This window comes from Agelaius tricolor, unplaced genomic scaffold (assembly GCF_023055355.1).
Source record: "Agelaius tricolor isolate 1412-34295 unplaced genomic scaffold, bAgeTri1.0.p SCAF_5, whole genome shotgun sequence".
NCBI lineage: Eukaryota > Metazoa > Chordata > Aves > Passeriformes > Icteridae > Agelaius > Agelaius tricolor.
Window position 1 is genome coordinate 32,383,319 of NW_027269265.1, and position 17,935 is coordinate 32,401,253.

At 35.7% G+C, this 17,935-nt stretch overlaps 1 protein-coding gene across 4 annotated transcripts in view; it reads right to left on the bottom strand.

The window, feature by feature from the left end:
• The window catches only part of FSIP1 (fibrous sheath interacting protein 1), a 72,033-nt gene that overhangs the window by 3,934 nt on the left and 50,164 nt on the right, over positions 1-17,935 (bottom strand). The gene's annotated exons all lie outside the window — the stretch shown is intronic.

The window sequence follows — 17,935 nt, forward strand, 5'->3', positions numbered from 1 at the left end:
TGTGATGAAAGTTAGGAAAGAAGCCTGATGTCCACAAGGCACTGAGAGGCCTTTGATTTTGCATAGTCTTCCATGAGATCTGGTTTTTAATTACCAGAGCATGCACTTTTTCATATTTAGTGGTTTGCTATGAATACCTACAGACACACACACATAGACACTCTTTAAGATTTTAGTTACTGAAAGCAAAAAAGCACATTCATAAAGGACTGTTGGGGCAATGCAGCTGGGGTTAGAAATGCTTTTGGACAGCACCAGCCCACAAAGACTGTCACCTGCTGACTGAAATATTCCCAGCCTCTCACACTAGAAATGCCACATAGTCTCTCTCTCTCTCAACCATGTGACACAAAGCACATCACTTACCTACCATGGCAAGCATGACCCATGGCAAGTGACAGAAGAAAGCTCTGTCTTCTGTAGGACAGTTTTAGTGCTTCCTTCAAGCTGTCACTGCTTGCATAGATCCCACATGTATCGTTTCAGTTAATTTCCTATTCAGAGACTGGCACACTCCCATCATTTTTATCACACAGGGCATTTCTTAAAATTTGATATTAAAGATAATGACTGATATTAGTTGGTTATGGTGAAGAATAGCAAAGGCTATTTTGCTTAAAGAGGTTAGCAATAGGGAGTTACTTCCAGCTTTTACAATCCTTAATGCTCCTAAAAATAAAGTAGCACAATTTTCCCTGGAAATTTAAAGATTATAATGATAAGGACAGGACTATTTTTAGACATGTGTAATACATTTGCCCATAAAATAGGAGCTATAGAAGACATCATAATATATATCTAAAATGTTGGAAACACTATGCAACATTTAATAGAGAAAAATGCTTTCTGCAGTCAAAATCTCAGTTTTACACAACCTCCAAGACACAAAGGATCAGCTGACACATTAATGAATCCTTAGGCTACAGTGATTTATGTAAAACAAAAATTTTATTCATTGTGTAATGACTTCTACTGAGAATTTACTTTACATTATGCAGGAGGATGGAGCTGCTGTCATTTCAAAAGAGAGAACAATATCAGATGTTTAGCTGGTTTTTTTTTCCCTGAAGGTCTCTGATCCAACTACAGGAGTCATACTATCCTGTTTGATATATATGACATGACTTGGCTACAGCCAAGGTACCACAGGGTGTGTGGATTTCACCTCAAAACTGATTACTCATGTTCATCAGTGGGGACAGTTTCCAGTCAGGAAGGAAAGAATATTTCTTTGAAAAACTTGTGGCTATTAAAATTACAAGATGACACTAAAAAGTGAACAAGAATGACATTTTTAGTTACCTTCAGTCACCATTCTGTACTTACATATTCAAACATTATTAATAGCTAATAATCACTGCTACAGACAAAATCCTGTACAGTTCAGGCACTAACTGATGTGCATAAGCTCAGCTCTATAGAGTTATTTAACCCAATAGTCTTTTCCTGCAGATATCAATTTCCTTCCCAAAGATACTCCAAGTTTCTTTCTTGCACATAAAACTGCAACTGCATTAAAGAAATCAAGATGTTAAGGGCTATTATGGATAGAGATCTTTATTTAGATTAACACATCATCAGGTAATTATATTGAGATTCAAGTAATCTTGGTATCAATCTATGTATTTTTGATAATATTAACTGAAATCAAACCTCCAGCTTAAGTGCTTACATAAAAAACATGCAAAACATTACAACATCTTCAAACTTTACTTAGTCTTCTAAATTTTAATCCTAGTGTAGGAAGTACTCACTGATGAAAAATAACTCAGGGGAAAAAAGTTAGTAGCAAAACACTATGATGAATCAAAAATGAAACATGAAATGTTTCAAGTTTTCACTTTTAATCTAAACTACTAGCCCATGCTGAAGTCCTTCAATTTCTTGAAAAGTATTTTAATTGCAGGATAACATTTATTTCCAAGCAGTGATTATCAGAATGGACTCACTGTAAGAAGCAACTGCATCCACACAGGAAGAGCATAACAAAAGAGATCACTACTGGAAGCACAGCTGCATTGAGAGTATATCCACAGAGCAGATTATACTGTGTAAACATAACTATATTTGTAACATAGAAGATTCCCACATCTGGAAACCCACATGGATTCCCACATGGTTTTGAGTGTGTGGTTCTATACTAACATATTTCAAACCTCCTGGCCAAGATCATTTGGAGCTAATTTTATGTTAATGAGAGGGCAATTCACTACAGAAAGGAATTATGTATGTGAAGCAAATGAATGATCAGTACAAAATTAACATTGGGAGGAAGATCATCTTGTCCTGCCTTTCTTTCATCCCTTTATTTCCCCCATCCCCATCCCCATCTCCATCCCCATCCCCATCCCCATCCCATTTATCTGCAGTCCATTGTCCCTCATCCAAATTTTTTTCTTCTTTTTTTTTATCTTTCAGGAAAATCATATGGCTTGTATTCATAGATTATCTTGATTATTACCAGAAGGGTAAGATTTAGAGCCTAAGGCATATGGGGAGGGAAATTAATATAATAACTTTGGAGTTAAAAAGTTTGGGAAGTAGTGATCTTGTTTTTTTCCAGAGTGGCAGGCCTGCAGCCAAAGCAGACAGTGTAAAACATTTCTTTGTTCCTTCCTTTTTCTTTCTCACTCTTTCTCTTTCTCTTTTTCTCCCTTTGGATTTTTTGTAAGACATGCATGTAAAGATACAGAAAGTATTTAATAAACCTCTCCAAAAATTACGTTTTAAAATACTAAAGGCACACTGTTATTTTCTTTTGCCAAACTCAAGAGATGACTGGAGGCTTAAGGAAAAAATACACAGTGGAGAAGATAAATAGCCACCAGTCATCCACTCAGCAGCCAGGAATTTACATTGAAATGAAAGTGGAAAGGCTGCTGTTAAAATCAGGAAACAGAGTTTAGGGAAACACCGTTGGGAAGACATCTCACAGCAAAAAAGGCTGTGCATTTGCAACCAAATGAGCATTTGAACTCATGGAATTGCGTAATACAACGACTGTATTAGGAGTCTGCAGAGTATATATTTGCACACATCAGAAAAAATCCAGTCACAACCAACTGTAACAATTCAGAGCCATGACTTGGAATCAGAAACACAGTCCCAGGGAGACACTCGATTCTATATCTCCCAAGCTTTCATTCCCCTCATTGTAAATAATTTACAACTCCTATACAGGATAAGTACTTCAAGACATTTTTTTAAAAACACAAGGACGTAAAATGAGTGTCATTCAAAATGCAGAAACAGCCCACTAGACAAGGGAAAATGAGGTATCAGGTCTGGTTTCCATTAAAAACTAGAAAACCTTTTAATTGTTCTGGCTAATTTTTAATAGGACACTGAGTCCTATTCATTTCCAAGGCTTTTTACCGTTAATGATCCAAAAAACTAATTCCTAGCCAGGAGTTTAGGAGCCTGCTAATGACCTTTACTGTTTATGTGTGGTTAGCTTTTCACACACTTGTGGCCCTCCACTGACTGAAGATTTCTTGTTCCTTGCTGAATTCCTCCGTGACAGGAGTCTATAGAGAAAACCTTACTGCATGTGGTAGGAATGCAAACTTGTCATTTGCTGTGGATAGCCCTGCTGTGACTACAAGTTTTCAAGTTCAAATCTTTAGGCTTTCTTTCTACATCTGTACAGTAACAAAAACAGACTATCACTGAAAGCCCGTATCAGATTTTACCATGGGGAGAAAGCTAACATATCAGGATTATTTCTAATTATAGTAAATAATCAAAAAAATGACGCACAGTAAATGCGCAAGCACTACAAAGTCAGAAGGATATTTAAGGACTCATGCAGCTGGCACATCTATAAGCATGGAAATTTTGTTCCTTAGTCGGAAAGTGCTGCACTCAATAGTTCACATGATAATGTATTTGTTTGAAATAATTTACTTGGATGCCTAATTTGCTGACGTTTTTACTAGTGTGTGAGACTGCAACAGTCAATTCTGAGGTAACTGCTTTTTCCTGATAAAATGACTCCATTTTAAGAGAATACTGATCTAGTGAGACAAAGTTCAGATTTTCGATAGATCAGCCCAGGGAAGTTTTGTAAGTTTTAGTTATTCAATAAGTTATTGACAGCTTCTCAAACAGCTCTATTCTGCTTTGAAAAGGCAATCCTTGCCTTCTATCTCCACATAACTCAATGTGGACCATCAGCTCCAAGGTCTCACTTTTCTGCATCACACCCAAGCATCATGTATTTGTCTATAAACAGTAATGGTCAGTGCAACTGTGAAATATTATTAATATGCTGCATACAAACCACACACATCATGTAATTGTGGAAAAGTTTCTTATAATTTCCAGGCATGTTGAAAGCCCAAAGTTCTTTTGCACCACAGGAGTCAGTTTGGTGCCCATAACTTGTAAACTGATTTAAATTAATGTAATATGTCCACTATAGATTAACCCCAGCAGGTAACTAAGCACCACCCAGAGGCTTGCTTACTTCCCAGTGGGGAAGGATAAGAGGACCGGAAGAGCAAAAAGAGTAAAGGAAGAATAAAAGCAATAAAACTTGTGGATCGAGATAAAAATTGTTTAATAAGCAAAGAGAGAGAAAGATAACAAAACAAGCAACGCAAAGGCAATCACTCAGCATTTCCCATGGGTAGACCAACACCCAGCCAAAAAATGGTTAACTTTGTAGAACCTTCTCTTTTCCCTTTTTATTACTGTGCATAAGATTATATGCATTGGCATGGAATATCTTTTTGGTTAGTTTGGGTCATTGTCTCGATCCCAGCCTGCTGCACATCCCCAGACTACTCGCTGGGAGAGCAGACTGAGAACCACAGAAGGCCCTGATGCTGTGCAAAGGCTGTTCAGCAATAGCTAAAACATAGGTGAGTTATCAGCACTTCTTGGTCACAAATCCAACACACAGCACCGTGTAGGCTGCTAAGAAAACATTAACAGCCCAGCCAAACCCAGTACAGAGACCCACACATCTGCTTTCACAAAGAAATTAAGTGTTCAGCATGTCACTTTACTGCTTCTAGTAGTTGCTTGTTTGTTTTATAAACACTGTGTTAAAAGAAAAAGCTCAATGAATGTAAAAGAAAAAAGTTAATCTTTCCTCTGTACAGCTGCTTCAGAAGGGTTAGTTCAGAATGTAATGGCAGAAAATATTAAAGGGAGTAGACCAGAAACATGCTCACAACTCAATGAGCACGTTTTTGGAGAGGCCAGTAATGTGCATGGTTTTGACGGTGTTAAAAATTGAGACTGAAAGCTGAATCATGGATTCAGAAATTAAGAGCTCCTTACAATCATGATTTACCATCTCGTAGTTCTGTGCTTATGTCTAGTGGGCTTGGGGACTTCTGTAGTGTTTCAGCAATGACATACATCTTCAAGAATGAGCAGGATTCCTAAGCCATAGGAGAAAATCTCCTGCTTTTGTTTTTCCCTCCTTCTGCTGTATTTACTTCTGTTAGTTAAATTTTCCCTTCTCTTATTTTTTCCACTGTTTCTGTCTGTGTAAGGGCAAAAGGAACAGGTCTACTAGTCAATTTTTGGTAGCTGCTGCTGCTAAGACCCAAAACACAGAAAGGACAGAAGTATCTTGGCAAAAAACAGAAGCACCAGATAAAAAGAGGAGGAGATTATTTGGCATCCGGTAACATCACTGTCTGAAAAGAAAATTCAACTTGTAACATTATGAGCCACCAGAACCTCAACATCAAAGTGATTATACATTGGAATAAAATGCCTAGTGGAATAAAATAAAACCTCCACTAAAAAAAAATTCAGAATTTCAGAAGAGAAAATGAACTTCATTAAGAAATTGAAAATAAAAAAAACTAGAATTTTTTTTCCCTTTTTTCTCTGACAAAGAGAAATTTTAACAGAAATCAAAAGGAGACATGAGTTCATACAATTTTGATCTTATTTAGAGTAACAAAGTAGGTGAAAACTGTGGAGACAAGACATGATAGTTGCAGCAGTTTTTTAAAGGTAGCCTATTGGTTATAGAGGTAAAAACAATTAAATCAGTTTTGCCTCCAAGAACTTGTCATAAACATGCCTATTTTAGTTATTACAAAGAGGTGTGACACTTGTTTAAATTTTGCCTTTCTCAAAAATATCAAGTCAATTGCTTATGGCTTGAGCGTGCCAATAAAGGAAAAGTGTGTTTCATCAGCTATGCCACACTGTAAACTTTAGAAAGAGAAAGCAACTGGCTGCTAGAGGTAACAGAAGTTGGAGGGAAAAAAAAAAAAAAAAAAGGAAGCTAAAAGATCTTTTGCAATAATTTCTTTTTCATTTGACACTATAGACACCAAGCTACATTGCCTACAGCTGTGGAGATTTCATGGTACTATACGAGGGTATAATTAAGAGGTTTGTAAGCAGGAATAATTTCTTAGAACCCTATGGAAATGTTTCCATCATTTTTAAAGACCCAAAAAGCTGTATTTCTGAATTGCTACAAGTTGTACTTTTTACTCTAACTTTCAATTTTAACTTCATTTCATGGTAGCTTTTGATCTACAGGTTGCATAACGTTTTCTGTGTGCTTACATATTACCAGGTTCTCACCCATGGGCACTAAAATCTAAATTAGTATGTCCCCACCAAGTTTTAGGAAGGTAACTTTAGGAAACAGAACCTGCAAATGTCATGCAGACCTAAAGTTTCTAACATTTCTATCAAGCACAGGTTGTAATAAAAAATAAGTGTTTTTCAAGTAACTGAAAATTACTCTGCATCATCATTTTCCTCAATTAAGTACATATGACTTTGAAGCTCCATTTTCATTATCTGAACCAATAGGGTATTTTTAACATTTAGACCCTAAGCAGTATTGGATTCAACCGAAACAATTAAAATATTAAATATAACTCATCAAAATATGTATTTCCATTAGCATGATGGCTTTTTCTGTAATGTTGGAGTTAATATAAGACTTATGCATCATGTTATATTGTACCATTTCCCCTAAGGTCCAAACACCAGTTGTATAGCATATTTGACTTTTGTATATATTGTATAATAAAAATTTTCTTTTGTGAAGTTTCAACATTGTTCTGCTATTCAATTTTACTCCAGCTTCCATCATTAGCAGCAGGGCACAAATTTCAAGTAAACAGCGTTTAAGAAAGGAAGCAATTTTATTCAGCATCTTTAATTGAAGATAAGAACTAAAATTCTAAATAAATATATATTAAATTGTGTAATTAAATGTGCACAGAGTATATTTTCCTGACTAGGGCAAAGAGATACTGACTTGATGTAAAGAGCCTGTTTAACTGGATATCCTACTAGTCACTAAACAATAAGAGTTGAGTGTTCCTTAGAGAATGTAATTTCAAAGTTTAAGAATTTTTAAATCTGCATAAATCATGATGTAAATTCCCCTTCATTTAAACACTGAACTATAAGAAAAATGTCTGATTTAAATCACTTTGAATTTGAAAATCTATCTCCTCCAAGGTTGTCAACAGATGTTTTGCAGGAATTCAGCTCTTTAACTGAAGATTAGTTCAAAACTTATCTCTTCTAATCTACTGTGTTTGCAGATAGAAAAAAATCCAAGTATTTTTCCATATATGAGCCACTTTAAAAATTTTCATTTCTAAAACCTTTCTCAACAAATGGATAGCTCCCTGTTTTTAAAGCACTTGATTTCATACAGTTTCGAGAGTTCTTATATTTGAAGCAAGCTGATTTTAACTAAACACACTGACGGTGCGTGAAAACATAAGACACAAATTCCTGAACAATCCATTACTCAGAATAAGCCTCTCATTTTCTAGCCTCTCCTGAAGAAGCAGAACTTCTGCAATCTAGACTATTTAGCATTCAAAACCAGTTTCCTAAACATCCCATTTTGTGTTTTTAACTGTTTGTTATTAAGCATTTAACAGATTTCATTCCATAGAAATCTCTTCCTCGAATATTAAGTTTGGCTTTAATTTTCAGTAAAGCCAGTAGAGTAGACAAAAATGCCTTGATGTGGTTGCAGCTGTTTTCTGTTACAAAACCCCATTTCTTTTTTTTCTTTTTTTCTGTCATATTGGCTTAATATTTTTTCCGAGAAATAGTGTAGCCTAATGGGATCACCCTCACATATACCATCTTTTAAACTGCACTGAACGATCCAGAGATTTTAAGAATGCTTACAGGTCTATAATCTACTGGAGGAACAGAAAATGTTTAAGAACAGAAGTGTTCAAGGCCAGGTTAGATGTGGCTCTGAGCAGCCTGGTCCAGTGGAGGTGTCCCAAGCCATGGCAGGGCAGTTGGAACTAGATGAGGTTCAAATCCCTTCCAACCCAACCATTCTATCCTTCTGTAATTCTGTGAAAACAGAGAAGCCACAAACATATGAACTAGATGACCTATGCAATTAAGAGTACTTTAGTCTTACAAAATATGGAAAGGACTGGCCCAAGGAGCAGCAGGCCATAAAGACTCATCTAAAGCAACCACAGACAGAAGCTTCAGACTCAATTTTCTGATACTCTTCAGGGATATCTTTTAAAGTGACTCTTAACTGGTTGGCTTTGTGCATCAATAGCAACAGGCACCTCTACATACTGACTTTTTCTAAGTAATATGATAAGGTATATGGTAAGTCTGACCTACAGTATGTATTTTGAAGGCGTAAATATTCTCTTCTGACAGCAGAAGAATTATTTGAAGGTGCAAAGTCTGCTATGTGTAGAATAAGGAAATACAGAAACCCACAGGGCTCTCCAGTGAAGTAATATAGGTAGGGTACAATCTCAGTTATCCGACTTAAGGTTGATCAAATTCTCTTTTATGAATGTGGTTTTCTTATAGAGTTTTTGACATTGTTTCACATTAACACCACCTAAATCAAGAGCCCCAGCCAAGTGCTAATGTCAGCTGTAGTTCCCTAAGGTCCTCACAGGCAGCAGAGAGACACCAGCACTCAGAATTGTAATTTAAGGCTAAAATTTAAGGACAGAACATTTAAGATTTTGCTTACTAATTACTTTTTAAAACTGAAGCCTTTCTGACAAAACATTCAAAAGGCTATTTAACCAAAAGAGAATAAATGGGAAGAAGTCAATATTAAAAAATAAATTGGGCAAGTCACAGAAAAAGCAATAAAATATACTACTTTTCAGAAACTTGTGGTGAAGAAATATGTTGAAATATAGAATTGCAAATCTATTATCTATCTTTAAATAACAAGACCCATAATGTATCACACCAGTTTAGCATTTCATTGTCTTGCTCCCACAAGCTTAATATAACAGAATGTACACTATTGCCATGTATGGGAAAACACAAGAATTCAAACACTGCTAAAATCTAGAACATTAATAGTACCAAAAATTACACAATTTATAGGAATAAAAAAGAGAAGTTGTCAATCTTTGTAGCTGTGTGAATTGCAAATATGGAATCCTACCTCACAGTCTCAGGACTATGAAGTGTCTTTAAAAAAAGAAAAAAAATCAAGTACCCATTCACTGCTTCTGAAATGTTTCTGTACTTTTCAATTCAGAGCATGGATAATTACTCCCATAAAGGAAGATCCCATCTAAAATCTATGAAACTGTCATTGTCTTTAAGGGAAAGATCCCTGTACATAACCATAGATAAATGATTAAGGGTATGGATAGTTGTGCCAAATCTCTGTCTCTGCTTGTGAGAGGCCAGAGAAAGAAAATTCTTTATTAGTTCTGTTGGTGGGGCCTGTTGCCATAAGGCAAGTGCAAAGTTTCTACAGGGAACATCAGGTTGTAGCTGTGTTTGTCAATGTGGGCATATATGTTATGGAGTGCTGAAATAACATTTTTTTAAAAGGAAGAGAATAATAAGAAGCTTTTTCTTTACTGAAGAATGGAAGGGTATTTTGAAATGAGGTAACTGCATCTGGCTTTCGTATTTCTATTCAAAAGGAAAACCCAAAAGCCTTTAGGAAGAATGTGATGAACAGTATTGCCCCAGGCAAAACATTTTATTTGGAGTTTCAAGCCTTCCTGCACCCGTTCTTGATTTTGGATAGGGGGTGAGGCACAAAACCTTTCAGTAAGTACAAAAGCAGGAGTTAAAGCTCAAAACATTCATATATATATTACCAGAAAATTCTCATTTACCACATAACAATAACATTAAAAAAGCTGAGACTAAGATAATATGAGTGCTAATCTATTGTTACCACTTGATGTTTGGCAGTTGTTTTTATGAAGACACATAAAAAAGCAAAATTATAACTTTTTTTTTTCCTAACTACAAAAGGCACTGCACAGAAAGTCTAGTTGTTAAAGTAAACTTCAGTTTTGATTATTTATTAAAACACACTTTTTCTCAGGCTTGTCTAGAAAAGTAAATGTGCAAAAGTACTGTCTACATACCTGCTGGCATGATAAATTTCATATATTATTATAACCAAAACCCATGTATTTTATGTCTTTGCCAAACTAGAAACAGCATAAACATTTTAAGAACAGGTAAGAGAACAAACCCCTTTATTTTTCTTCTGAGGCAATGAGAGAAAACCTCAGCTACTTTCTGCCACTAACTGTAATAGTTTTCAATTCCCTAGGCCTTAGCAATAAAAACTACTTTCAGCATCTTTGTTTGTTCTCTTCCCTATGTCTTTTGGCAAGGACAACTGAAAAAGTCCATGCATTCCAAGTGTTGTAGCTCCTTATTTTCCTGGTTCATGTAATCAGAAGCACAGGTATCTGCATACAGATAAAAAGCAAGAAACCCTTCACTCAGTTTGGAGAGGCAGTCAGTTGATTTGACAATGGGAGCCATAGACCAGAAGGTACACAACACATCACTGCAGTACATTTCTCCTTGTCTCCACTCACTTTTCCTGGTAAATCCATGCCTGGTAGATAAGAGAAGGCTGTGTGTCTGTAACTAGAAGCAGCAACAGCATTCAACAGGTCGCACAATCACATTGGGCAGGTTCCTGTATTTCCTCCCCATCACCAAGGAGCCGGCCACAAGCCAAGTGAAAGAGGTACAGGAAATCAGACATCCCAAACAGCATATTCTAAGCATAAGCACACCAGCTTTCCTGTACCAGGGAGAAAAAATAGTTACACTCATGTAGAAGGCTTTATAGTAAAAAGACCCTTGATTTAAAAAAAAAAGTCTTGATGATAGAAGAATATTTTAGTGTTTGAATTTTTCAACCATTTTGTGCAGAATGTGCTCATACGTAAAACGCAATTCAAAACAGCTGAGTAAATATTGATGCTAAGAAATTTTGCTTTTAGAGAAATTAAAACAATTCTAGAAACAACAAACAAATTACAAAAACGTAAAATGATACAGATGCATATAACTTAGACAAAAGTTTATATTTTGCAGTTTGAAATGTATACTTGCAATAGGATATAAAATATATTTTTAAATTAAGCTTTGGTCAATCCCATTTATACTCAGTGATGTACACCACAGCACAAAAAGGAAAAAAACAGTATAATACTTCCCCTAGTAAAAGACATGAAAGCACCGAAAGGCTCATGTTTTTCAAAAGAAAGTTATGTAAATTTATCATGCATTTGGGATACAGGTGACTCTGCTGAAGCTGGAGTCTGTCTTTTGCCCATAAAGTCAAAGTTCACATGTCACTCATAAGATCTGAAAGATTAATTTACAAAAAGTCTGTGTGATCACATTACAAGGTCAATGGCTTAAACACAAAGCACTGTGCACCCCAGTTGCTTGGAACTTTCTTTACTGCACATTGGAATGTTTTTGCCCAGTTGCTTTGGTAAAAAAGAATAACCAAAGTTCACAGCTGTGTATCTGATGAATTAATGGTGACATTGTTGGTTTTAGAGGACACTATATTACTCTCAGTTATGTGGAATCACAGCTACTGAATCACTAGGCAGTGACAGAGTCAAGGGTTTTATTTGCTTCTTCCAGGCAGTTAGGAGAAAGCTACTTATTCATTAGGTTAATTCAGATAGAGAGTTCCTTTTAAAAAAACATTGAGAAAAGAACTGATCATATTTTTTGAAACACAAAATCAGAACTTAGAGTGAATGACAAATATTTAAAAATCCTAACTTCTTTAACCAAGGACACTCACTTCTTAGGTTAACATGATTTTCCATTAGGCTTATTAAAATTTCAAACTTTTAAAAGACTTCCAGGATTATTCAAATTATTCAAATGAAATGTAGCAAGGACCAGATTGAAAAATAGTTTGTATATCAAAAATAAGTTAAGTATAATATATATCCTTAGAAAGATATACATCTCTGAAAACATAGAGCAGCTGCATTTTCCAGCACGATTATGCTGCATAAGATGCAATAAAAGGAAATCAGAAGAGATGGAAGGTCCATATATCTGATTTTTTTTATGTTAATGGCAAAAAGAAAAACATATATACACATCTAACATGTTGTTTCAGACATAAAAGTGTACGTAAATACCAAGGCTAGCTACAGCTACAATCTGGAATGATGATGCTGTGTATTAGTATAGACTTTACAATGTGAATACATGTATGTCTACCAGCCTGGCTGGCACAATTTGAGAGTTATATTTAATTCCTAAAATGAATGAGTTTTAATTAAGAAAGACACATTAGGGATCTGAGCCACACAATGATATTGTATCCTTTCCAGAGACATCAGAAATTCATTCCTTCTGGAATTTTAAGAATGAATTGTTGTGGATCTCACTGGTCTGCCTGGCAGGAGACACCAACAGCTTGTTCTTGCCTTATGGAATCTATTCACACATGTATCCCCTTACTGTACTAAGCACCACCTCATACAGGAATTATTTAAATGCAGTTGATGCATTTGACACAGTCTATGTTTTATTTTATGCATTATTGGAAAAATATTCCTTACATGGGTGAGTCATTTGTAGTTTTATGTGAGCCAGTTTAATATTGGCTACTGGGAGTTATAGGCTGTCAGGCACCATAGTGAAAAGCCATAAAATGGAATATGGAGAAAACAAGGCAAGGGACATGACATAGGTACTTTTGTATTTCATCCTCAAGTCACTCTTGGGAAAGAGGTTTAAGGCACTTCAGCCTCCCTGCTCAGAGCTGGAAGTGCTAGGCACTGTGTCACAGCATCTTGCACCTTTTCAGGCACACCCTCTTTGGCTTGGCTTTCTCACGTGACAGAGCAGTTTCATCGATAGCCATGAACAGTAATGCACCAATCTATTCTACACCATTCTGCCAAGGATGGATAGGTTTTTCTTAGAAGACCACACTTTTAGTTTGAAACAGTGGGCATACAAAGAACTAAATTTAGTTCCCCCATTGCCAAGTGAATGTTTGAACCATGAGATAAATTGAGTAATTAGAAGAGCTCTTCCTTGTTTGAAACAAAAATGTTGTAAAAGTGCCTAGCTTTAAAAAATTCCTCTAGGTTTTAGATCTTAAGAAGACAAAGGCACCTGACTGGAACCCACATAAAAAAAAAGCAGACTCCAGAAAGGGTGAGTCCACAGATATTTGGGTTCTGAATTCAGACTTTTTTTCCTCTTATAAGTTAGCCTTAGGCTGTTCCCAGCTCAGTAAACTGGCTGCTCTGAATATTATTCTAAACCCACATAATCCTCACCCTGAACGGCAGAGAAAGCCCAGGAATTAACATACATTCACTCAATACAGCTTTAACTGACTTGCCCAAGGTGGGAGGGCAGAATGTGCTAAGCCATGGTACCTACCTATCTTTCACGATGTTCCTAGGATAGAAATGCACATCTTGTTGAAAAAATAAAAAAGGAAGGCTCAGTAATGAAAAAGAATCAGTGATTTGAGTCTTTCTCACTCTCTCTCTCTCTCTCTCTTTATTTTTCCACACACTGTGCATGTGGAATGGGGTAAGGATGTGCAAGTATGTATGCACACACCCACTGTGCACCCTAATGAGTTAATAAATCATTTACTGACTTATTCATAAAACCAGAAATATTGGGGTGGACAAAGGAAAAGGCTGCAAATGAAACCAGTACAAAATAATAAAGTATTAAGAATAAATTAGTGAGTGAAGTGAATGTGTGGAATGCAAATTCCTACTCTGCAGTACATAATTAAAGAATTTTGTAAAATCCCAATATTTGACTCTAGGACATGCAAAAAAAAATCTGGATCACTGTATCTTCCAAAACCACAAACCAGACCCATATGCTCATGAAACAAACCATATGGAAAAAAGTCAATCTTTTAAAAATATTCAGGAATATTTTTGACAAGACTCATCAAAGAATTCTAACAATTTCTATAATGAGAAACTTAAGATTTATTCTTCCCATGACACAGGAAAAAAGTTCACACTAAAATCTTTAAAAGGCTACTCTGGGAAAAAAAAGAAAACAAGAAGTGGTGGATATTTGGTAATAAAAACCAAATATAATGACATAAGACATAAAATGACAGCTTTCCTTCTCCAAATGAGGCCTCTTTATAACAGATGGGCAGTACTTGGTTGAGAGTTTTACCAAGAGGAAATCTTGTGGCTTCTGGACAGCTGGGAGGGGCCAGTACTGTATTGCCTTTGCAAAAAGAGGAATAGTGTGACAAAGAGGAGGAGTGAAAGCCTTGCCAAGCTCTTCATGCTTACAGCTGGTCACAGCTACAGCATATAAAGACACACCTGTCTGAAGTTACAGCACTGCAGAAAAGGGGCCAACAGATCCTGAGACAAGAACAGCTATGCAGTCAAGGAACCAATGATACATCTTATTCTAAAACAAATTGAACCTGATCCCAAATTTAAGAAACACCTGTGGCTATTCTGAAGCTGCTGCAAAGTAAACCAGAGGAGTTTAACCTGATAAACTTCAATTGCTACTAGAAGCTCTATATACTATCATGAAGGAAATAAAGACCAAAGATACTGTACCCATAAAAGGATAAATTTTGCTTACAATGCAATTTCTATTCCTGGTTTTACTATATATTTTTTTCTGTTTAGCCACTTACTGTATCTCACTTTAATTTATTTGAAAAAATTACTATTAAAGGGACAAAATGGTTTGGTCAAATGCTTGACTGGAGGACTCTGAATTCCTTGAATAAAATATATTACATGATGCACGAAAGAATACTAATATGGGCAAACTATGCGATATTGTATATGCTAAAAATGAGAAATCAGACCTACAAATCTTTTAGAACAATGTTGTGTCTTTGTTCATACAAGTGATCACAAAACTGAGATTACAGCAAAAAAAAATTGAATTTGAGAAAGACAAGCACAAAAAAAGTCCAACAATGAAGAGAAAATTGCATTCCATATTTCTTCTGAAATTAGACAGAGCATGACACCTCAAGTGATTAAATTTTAGTTTATTTGATCAGTAAAGCAAAGTATTTTTATTGACAACCATGTAACAGTAAGATTACCATAAAATATTGAAATGAGGAAAACATTGATGAACAGAACTAAAAACAAGAGGTGACCTCAAAAAACTGAAGGAATATTTAATTCAACTTCCTCAATTATACTGCCTTCATTACATATTTCATGTAATTTAGGACCATACTCTTACACTACCATTTTCTCCTCACTTACCTCACACAAAGAAAAATACCATAAGCAGAAAGTCTATGGTCTATTCATCAGCACACATCTTCTAATCTCTGCCTGTGCATTGCCACAGACTGTAATCACGGCTGGTTTATTAGTGCAGTTCAGTGACTCCTTTATCACTATTTAATCCTGACTGCTATATATCCTACACAGCCAACTATCTGCACAGCATCTATTGCACACTATGTCTGCCACTATAAAAGTACTGAACTGTAATTAAAATTACAGCATTACTAAACATACTAAGACCATTGCTAAAGATGAGTGGGAAGGGGACTAGCTGAAGGGGAATCTCTGAAGGGGATTAGCTAGGACATTCTACAGCATTACCTGATGAGAAAATTACATTTCAAGCATATGAATATTTCAAACAATAGAAAATATCACAAGATAAAGCCAAGGCATACTGATATGCTCTTTGCATCTGCATATTTCAATGTTCCTGTCATATAACTACAAGGAGTTTGAGTAAAGCCACAGACACAATCCAGATGTGAGATTATCTGATGCATCTTTTAATAGTACCAAGGAACTCACAGCCTACAGAACATAAAGGACAAAGGATTAAAAAAATTCTTTTCCTTTTTTATTTCGGCTTGTTCAAAGGGTTGCTCTGGGGCAAGGTGCTTCAAAACCACTTCAGGGTGGTCCACTGTAGTTTAATTCTCCTACTCATCACTCTCCTTGGCATCTAAATATAACTGAAATTCTTGTGATGCAGTATTAAATACTTGTTCGCATTTCCCTGCTTCAGAGGATTTTCTTCCTGTAAATCATAAGGACTTTAGAGTTCATCTATATCCTCTAGCACCTTTACCCAGGGTATTTTCCAAAAACAAGATAAATATATCTAAGCAAAATTCCACTCTAAATTTTCAGACATGCACTTTATCCCAACCTTGCCAAAAGTCAAGGGCTACTATCATGTAATTTGTAGTTATAACATGTGAAGCATGGTGTTCATACACATGGCAACAAAAAACTTCATACTTATGCTTTTAATGGATTTCCTCCTTTCTTCATAAACATTAAAATTACTGGTTTTGTCTGTTTTTTTCAGAATGAGACAGTCAACCAATACAGTATATCCAATAAAATAATAAAAAAGAAAAATCATTAGGTTGAAAGAAACTAGTATGAGTAGGTATCAAATACTTAGACTTCTCCAAAGACACAAATTCATTTCATCAAATATAGAATCACAGGATCATATCATAACTGAGATTGGAAGGGACCTCTGGAGATTGTCTAGTCAAAAAATTCTGCTTAAAGCAGAATCAACTACAGTATGTTGATCAGGCTATGTCGAGTCAGTTTCCAACTCTCTTTGGGGAAGAAGACTCCATAACTTCTTTGTCACCAATACTAGTGTTCAATCACCCTCAAAGGCTTGGGATTTTTCTCTCTTATGTTTAAAAGGAATGTCTTGTATTCCAGTTTGTACCCCTCTTGTTTTTTTTCTGAAGGAAAAGATATGAAAATAATGCTTATGAAGCATGATTTGTGAACTAGTTTCCACCAATTGCATTCTGAGTCTAGTTAAACTTCAATAACCCTAAATACTTACAAGGGAGTGTCTGAAAAACATTCACACAATGCCAGGAATTTAATACTCCTAACCAGCACAAGATTTTAACGCTCTTTCTGAGAAAACTCAAACAATATGTGCCACCATCAATAACTACAAGGAAGACTCTCTATCTCACATTTCAGCTTCTAACACCAAATTAATTAATTTTCCTTTAACAGTCTTGGGAAATCATCATAACAGTTTAACAACACATTGTTCATGAACATCATCTTCTGGGCTTGCTAAAGTCACTATTTACTTGATGGTTGTAAAAAAGCTAAAATCATCAGCCAATTGCTGGGTTTCATACGACAGCTAACAACACAAAGGTTCAAAAAAACCAGACAAGTATGAAAGAATGGATTAAATTCATCTGAGTTTTACACTGGAATTTGTTGTCAAGTCAAACATTTACCAAGAACTTTTTAGTATACAACTGTTCTTTGTCGAATATATAAAATAAATGTCTGAGTCTAAAGCTGTGCATGGATTGCCATCCAATGTGATGGCTGTTTGTGGGACCATACATATGCTATCTTGAAAACACCTGTTAGAAGGAAAATCATGGCAAGAGAGAACTCCATGTAGGCCAGCTATCATGGAATCTACTCATGATCTCCAGAGAGCATGTGCAGTCCAAGGTGAATCCATTCTAATGACAGCTCCATTATCAGTACTAGCACCACTGTCATCCTCATATTCTTGATGTTGACAGAGGGATGGCAGAGGGTGATACAGCACTTGTATTCTTAATGCTGTATTAACCTCTATGGAAATTGCGTATTTCTGCTGTATTTCCCCATTCTCTTGGGACAAGGAGTCCTCT